General features: G+C 38.2%; 1 protein-coding gene across 12 annotated transcripts in view; it reads left to right on the top strand.

The window, feature by feature from the left end:
• scalloped (TEA domain transcription factor 1 homolog scalloped) overlaps positions 1-7,500 on the top strand; it is a 265,722-nt gene that overhangs the window by 92,171 nt on the left and 166,051 nt on the right. The window lies entirely within an intron of this gene.

Genomic DNA, 7,500 nt, shown 5'->3' with positions numbered 1-7,500 from the left:
GAAAGCATATACACATTCCCTCTTGAAAGCACATTCACATACCCTCATGAAAGCATATTCACATAGCCTCTTGAAAGCATATTCACATAGCCTCTTGAAAGCATATTCACGTACCATCTTGAAAGCATATTCACATAGCCTCTTGAAAGCATATTCACATTCCCTCTTGAAAGCATATTCGCATACACTCTTGTAATTCATATACCCTCTTGTAAGCGTATTCACATACCCTCTTGATTTCAAGCTTATAAATGTATACAAAAGAACTGGAATGGCAGTCGGTCTAATGTCTTTTCACTTATGTTGAACAGACTGCATGCTGTATATAGTTCTGAAGGGCTGTCATACCTAGGAAGGCTGAGAGTGCTTGCTAGATATTGTCTGTGGGTGAAGGAGCCTCTCATGAGGAAGTTATCTGCACTGGCTGTTCATCCCTTAATAAAAAATTACAGGATGACTTGGCAGTGGCTTCATTTGTTCTTCTAGGATCTACTCTCTTATTATATGATGTATTGGACGTTCCTAATTTTGCTTAAATAGGAATTTTTTTCAAATTTTATGACTCATGCATACACTGTACAGTACTTGTCATTGCAGAGTGCACTTCAGTTTGTTACACGTGAATGTAAATCTCTCGAAAGTTCCCTTCAAGAATATGAAAACATTACAATGTTAATCATTAGGAAAGAGTGAAAAGGTGAAATTGTTTATATAGACAAAGCAGAGTTGGACTTTTTAATTGCAAATTTCAATTGGGGCTGGCATCAAAGTGGCGTTTTTCATCCCAGACCTTAAAAAAAATATAAAAAAATTAATGAGTCACGAAAAACTGAAATGAGGAATATCAGCCCAGACCCCCCAAAAAAAAAAAAATAAGAAACGAGAAATTGAATGAGGGAGATCAGCCCAGACCTAAAAAAAATAAATAAATAAAAAAATAAAAAAAAAATAAGACGCGAGAAATTGAATTGGGCGAGAAAGGTCGGGCTTAACCGCAAAGTAAACCCCCGACATTCTACCTCTCGGTCACAACAGCAGCCTGGAAAAATAGAAGCAAGAAGAGAAATCCAAAGACTGTGTCAGAACAGCGCAATCCTAAAAGAGGATTACTGGTGCTTCCCCTTCGGAGTCAGCGCAGGAACAGGTCTCCAGGTAGCTCAGAGATGCACGATGAATTCGACTGAGTGCGAAAACGGCCGAAATCTGCTGCCGAATGGTTGAGTTGGGGGTGGGTGGGGGAATACACGGCATTTAGCCAAAGGTTACGGAGTTACAAGAGGCAGGATTCACTCGTTAGTGACACAAGTGTGTATCGCATCACCCGGCGGCCTTGTTTGCTGGACGCTGACATTGGCTCAATTACGGCCTGTTATGTTTCTTGCAACAATATGGGCGCGCGATCAGCTCGAGAGCTGTTTAGAATGCCCTTGTTATAAACCGTCCGTGGGGGGTGAACAGGATATTTGTTTGGAATGGTTGTGTTACGTAAGGACTCCTATCTGTTCTGTACTCCTGAGGACGGACTGTGACCTTAGATTCACTCGTAAGAAGATTCAGAGTTACATTTTGAGTTCGTTTAGATTATTTTTGCTTGTTATGGAGGATGAAGCTAAAAATGTAGATACGGCCAATATCACAATTTTGATTTTGATATTAAATAACTGGAGGGAATCCCAAACGTGTGACATTTTTGGTGAGATTTATTCATTGATAATAGCTTCGGAACAAATGAGAATTTTTCAAGTGAGTTATTTTCGTTAATTAAATGGTCTTCGTAATGTTGTTTCAGAGATTAGCAGTTTTTCTTTGACGCTAATAATTTTAACATAAAAGAAATAAAAAAAATGAAAAAAGCGGCTGCCCTGCTCCAACTTAAATAGAAAAGATCAGGGACGGAAATGTTAACAAGGTTGGCTTGTAAACAACCTTGTAGCTTGTATCTCAATGTGTCCGTTGCATCGTTGAGTGTGCTTGATTCTTGGCTATTTAGTAACATGCTTTGGCTCCGGAAGGTAGTACGCACTTACGAATTAGTGAATGAATCAAGGTATTTGCGCATGTTATCAGGCGTTCAGCATTGGAAGGGCTTCTTGCCCAAACTTTTTGAAAATGGCGTTTTTCGCCTGAACAGCTTTAAAATAATCCCCCTTTCTTTCAAATAAAAAAAAGAGGCGGTGGGGTTGAACTATAAAATTTTTATGCGTACTATTCCATTCCTGATCGCAAATACTTCATCCCTTACAAAATTCAACTTTGTATCTTGAAAAATAGAGAAGTTAGAGCAGGTTGAATTTCCAAAACTCTGATGGCTTATAACTCAAAATATTTCTTTTGTGGCGAGAGCCCCTTGTAATGCTGAACGCCTCTTATCATAATACAGGTGCTATGCATCTTATCATAATACAGGTGCGATGCATCTTATCGTAATACAGGTGCGATGTCTGTATGACATCATCTGTAGCGATCCCACTCACCAAAATGAATATGCGGCCAAGCTTACGGAGATTGATCGAGGCCATATATTTCCTTTAATGTCCCCCGCTTATTAAGCAACAGATCCGACGCTTTTGAAGTTCATACAAAAAAAAAAAAAAAAAGGAATCGGTGTTCTTAATTTCATATTTTACTTTCTGATATATCTCTGCTTATGAAGCAGCACCCTCTCTCTCTCTCTCCAGTTGACTTGAGCAGCCCTTTAACTTTTCTTGAAGTTTTGACTTGAGTTCTGTCACCCGAGAGTTATGATTTGCTCTAAAAAAAGAGGTTTATCCAGCGACCATTGACGTCTTGGGAGCCCCATTACGTATTAAGCCATTCATAAAAACTTAGAAGTTTGTTTACATGAGAGAGAGAGAGAGAGAGAGAGAGAGAGAGAGAGAAGAGTTTTCCACTGGCACGTCCCATTCATGCTTATACTTTCTCATGCTTCAGTTTTCTCTTTGATAAGCCTTCTGTTTAAGTAAAATGTATAAGAATGTTTCTGTATGAACAAGGGGCCTTATCACTGATTCAGCAATTAAAGGATATAAATGCGCTAATGATTACGGTCACTGGACTTCAGTACACTAAAATATATAATTATATAAACATCAGTGTGCAAGTGTTTACTTGCATATTCATTATCCAGTTGCATCATATCGTTGAGCTAAACTTTAAAAAAAAAAAAAAAAAAATTGTCAAAAAAACATACATTTTAATCGGTGACTTGTTAGTTTATTCGTCGTCTGTTTGAGAGAGAGAGAGAGAGAGAGAGAGAAAGTCAACTTTCTTCGAATACCACCAAATGTTTTGCTATCTAGCGTTCCATGTTTGGTGGTACTTGATAAATTACAAAATGCGGTAGAATGATATATCTTTGAATTCATTTTGGACTGGTATATAAGTTATCAAGAGAATTTAATGATGAATTTGTTGTTGTGAACTTAGAGGAACATATGCACGGAGTGCATAAGAATATTTAGTATATGTAGTGTATTAGACGTTCTATAGTAAATTACTAGGTGACGGTACTAATATGTTAATGTTAAATTTTCTGCAGTAAACATGATTGACGCATTTTGGGTTACATTTATTAAATGTAAATTGCATTAAATTGTGTTATAAATTTACCCATGACAGAGATATAGTTTGTCATCAAATCGTTTCTCCAGTAGACTTCAAACAATATTCTTTGAATTACTTATCGATAGATTATCTTATCTGGTAGACGAGAGAGATGCAAGAGACATTATAATCTCGATGTTAACGGTTACCGTGTGTGACATTTGTGGTAAATGACGTTCCCATTGCTTAGGAGTCACATTCTGATGGATGGTGCTGCAGGTAACCACTGCTGTAGAGACGGCATTGGCGTCGGGTGACAGTTATTCCTGTCACTGGACAGAGGTTTCGCTTTGGAAGACACAAGTGTTGAATCAGTTTCAGCAATCTGTACCGATTGGATGACTGTTTGGGAGACGGTCGCATTTAATGACTGCTGGTGTTTGATGACGGTTGTGTGTGTCCATACGTTTGATTGTTTATGGTCATTGTTTGTTTATGATTGTGTATTTATATACACACATTTATTTCTATATGCCTATATTGTGTATTTATATACACATATACATTTATTTCTATATGCCCATATGATCATGTGAAAGACATTTATTTCTATATGCCCATATCATCACGTGAAAGCCCAGCTATCAGTATGTTTCTGCCTTCATATTTCTATTTGTTTTTGTACTATATTTATTTGTGTATGGACATATTCTTTGTTTAGGCCCATATGTACTTTTATACCCATATTATGTACTTGTTTAAGTCCGTATATTTTTCACCATCGTGTATTTTTCATCATGTTTATGGTGTATATCCACAAATTTTGTTACTCACGTTATTCACTTGTTTAAGTCCATACATTTTTATTCATGTTAATTGTTTATATCCACAGATCTTTAACCCACAAATTTATTTGTAATGCCCACGTATTAATTTGTTTATGCCCGCATATTTAACCCCTTTCGAGAGTGATTGATACGAGAAATTACAGAAGTCAGGCATAGGCAGCCCCGCGTGACGCTGTGGCGCTGTTATCTTTTTAGCGCTCATCAACAATTCACTATATTCCAATCAAATGCACTGTGTGGTTTCAGCTGGCAGCGATAAACAATTTATTACATGCTCACAATTAAATGTATCAGATTATATTCCAATGTATGTGAATTTAGCCCCGATATATATCATTCACGGATACACGATCCCTCCTCTGAACTCGGCCGCCAAATACGACTAACACCCATCACCAATCATGATCATTTATTCTCTCTCTCTCTCTCTCTCTCTCTCTCTCTCTCTCTCTCTCTCTCTCTCTCTTCCCGTTGTGTAAATCATTTCCAGGCTTTGAACTTTGATTTGACTTCGTAGGTTTCCAAGAAAATTATTTTTTGGGAAAAGGATCCATTCATCCGCTTTTGTCTGTCTCTTACAGTAAGAAAGGAAATTTTCTCTCTCTCTCTCTCTCTCTCTCCTCTGTTGTGTAAATCATTTCCAGGCTTTTGAACTTTGATTTGACTGGCAGTGTAGTTTTCTAAGAAAATTATTTTTGGGAAGAGGATCCACTTTGCTGTTTTTGTCTGTCTCTTACAGTAAGATAGGGAATTCTCTCTCTCTCTCTCTCTCTCTCTCTCTCTCTCTCTCTCTCTCTCACACACACACACACTATGTTAGGTTCTCTTTGAACAGTGATTAGACATCATATATTTAATAGGAAGTATTTCTGGCGAGTGGTCCTTGCCTCTCTCCCCAAGTGAATTTTTTATACTTTTTTCGAAGTTTTATTTGACGTTATAGAAATCCCTCCCCCTCCCCTCTCTCTCTCTCTCTCTCAGCGGAAGTGGTAGAGCGTTCGTTTCACAACTGTATAGACCAATGTTCGATCCCCAAATCGGGCGAGGAGGAACGTTTTGGGCTTCTTAAAAAAATAACTAAAAATAATCCAACTTGCTACTGTTGAAGTAAGGAGTGACTAGGTTCCTTGTCGACTGTTGCTGGTCGCAGCAGCGAGAGAGAGAGAGAGAGAGAGAGAGAGAGAGATTACCTGTAGATTAGTTTCACTCATCTGGAAGTGTAATCGAAATAGGCAGGCCTCTGCGAGTTAACCCTCACTCCATTATAAGACACTAATATTGCGCTCTCTCTCTCTCTCTCTCTCACACACACACACACACACACACATACATACAGCTGCTTGCTTATGCAATTGACGCTATCTTATCCATTGTGTTGGGTACCCTGCAGATATCGCTTGTTCCTGGCATTTCCACATACCTGGAGATTTGTCCGTATCGATTTCGAAAAACAGTGGAGGTGTCAACGTCTATAGATAGAAACGTCGCGTCTCTCTCTCTCTCTCTCTCTCTCTCTCTCTCTCTCTCTCTCTCGGAAAGGTTACGCTGGCATTTTTGCTCCTGTACCGGAATTCGTGTAGTTTCTGGTTTACAGTTTATGTAGGTTCTTGGAAGACTACATAGTACGGCGCTGTTGGTTAGTTGGAGTTTTAGGTATAGCAACCTTTGTTTTTGGTTATATAAGGTTGTGTGTGTTTTAAAGACTGTTTTATGTTGTGTGCTTTATTACATTATTGGTAGTCTCTGTGAATGCCCCATTTTACCATTGAAAATTTCTCTCTCTCTCTCTCTCTCTCTCTCTCTCTTACATTTTCATTGTGTATTTCAGTACGCTATAGATATTCTCTTGTGATTACCACATTTAACATGCCATCGAAACTCTCTCTCTCTCTCTCTTACTTTTTATTGTGTATTTCATACGTTATAGGTATTCTCTTGTGATTACCACATTTTTCCATGCCATCGAAAACTCTCTCTCTCTCTCTCTCTTATTTTTCTCTTGTGTATTTCAGTACGTCATAGGCGTTCTCTGGTGATTACCACATTTTGTATGCCATCGAAAACTCTTCTCTCTCTCTCTCTCTCTCTCTCTCTCAAAAGGCACCGTCTTTTGATATCTCAGTAGTATTTTAATTCAGGCCTCTGTAGTATCTTGCTCGTTTTCGAAGAACTGAATGGAGAATAGTTCTCGAGTCGGTTTCAGTTTGGTAATCAAATTAAGAGGATTATCAGCTCTTAATTGTGCACATTTTTTTTTTGTAAAGTTTAATGTCTCTTGGTTTATGTTTTTTTTTTTTTTTGCAGCTTGTTTGTAAGGTGGAGATTTTCCCACGTATTTTCATTCAGTAATTAGTGCTGAATAATCTTAGCAGTGTTAAGGAGAGTTTTGCATGTTTTATCACTTTCAGATAACAGAGTTAACGTATTTATCTACGCTTTCGCCACCTGGTCCATGCCATTTGCAATTGGTTTATCTCTCTAGACCTCCGTAGGGTATTAGTGCCGTCAGTGCACCCCACACGGTGTACTGCAGGCATTACTTAAGGTTCTTTGCAGCGTGCCTTCGGCCCTTAGCTGCAACCCCTTTTGTTCCTTTTACTGTACCTCCTTTCATATTCTCTTCCATCTTACTTTCCGCCCTCTCCTAACAATTGATTCATAGTGTAACTGTCTTCCTCCTGTTACACCTTTAAAACTTTTACTGTCAGTTTCCGTTTCAGCGCTGAGTGACCTCATAGGTCCCAGTGCTCGGCCTTTGGCCTAAATTCTATATTCAGTTCATCAGTTCAATTCAATAACTATTTGTTGCCCAAGGACTCTCTCTGTTTGCTCATTATCCACATCTAACACCACCCTTTGGGTCAAATGCAGAGTTTATTGCAGGCTTCAAAAATTATCAATTTTTATATTTTATGGCTTCGTTGAGCATTACTGCTCATGGTGTGTATCTAAGGTGAAATGGCGTTTATGTTAGGTTATCGTTATTTATCAAATGTTTGTATTCACAGACAATCACTATTACATGCTAATATTTTAGTATATATTTGCCATTGAGGTTTTACCAAATGTAACATAACAATGAAATGAATTGTCAGTGAGTAATTTGCGC

This window comes from Macrobrachium rosenbergii, chromosome 53, assembly GCF_040412425.1.
Source record: "Macrobrachium rosenbergii isolate ZJJX-2024 chromosome 53, ASM4041242v1, whole genome shotgun sequence".
Classification (NCBI taxonomy): domain Eukaryota; kingdom Metazoa; phylum Arthropoda; class Malacostraca; order Decapoda; family Palaemonidae; genus Macrobrachium; species Macrobrachium rosenbergii.
This window is presented reverse-complemented; position numbering and strand designations above follow the sequence as displayed.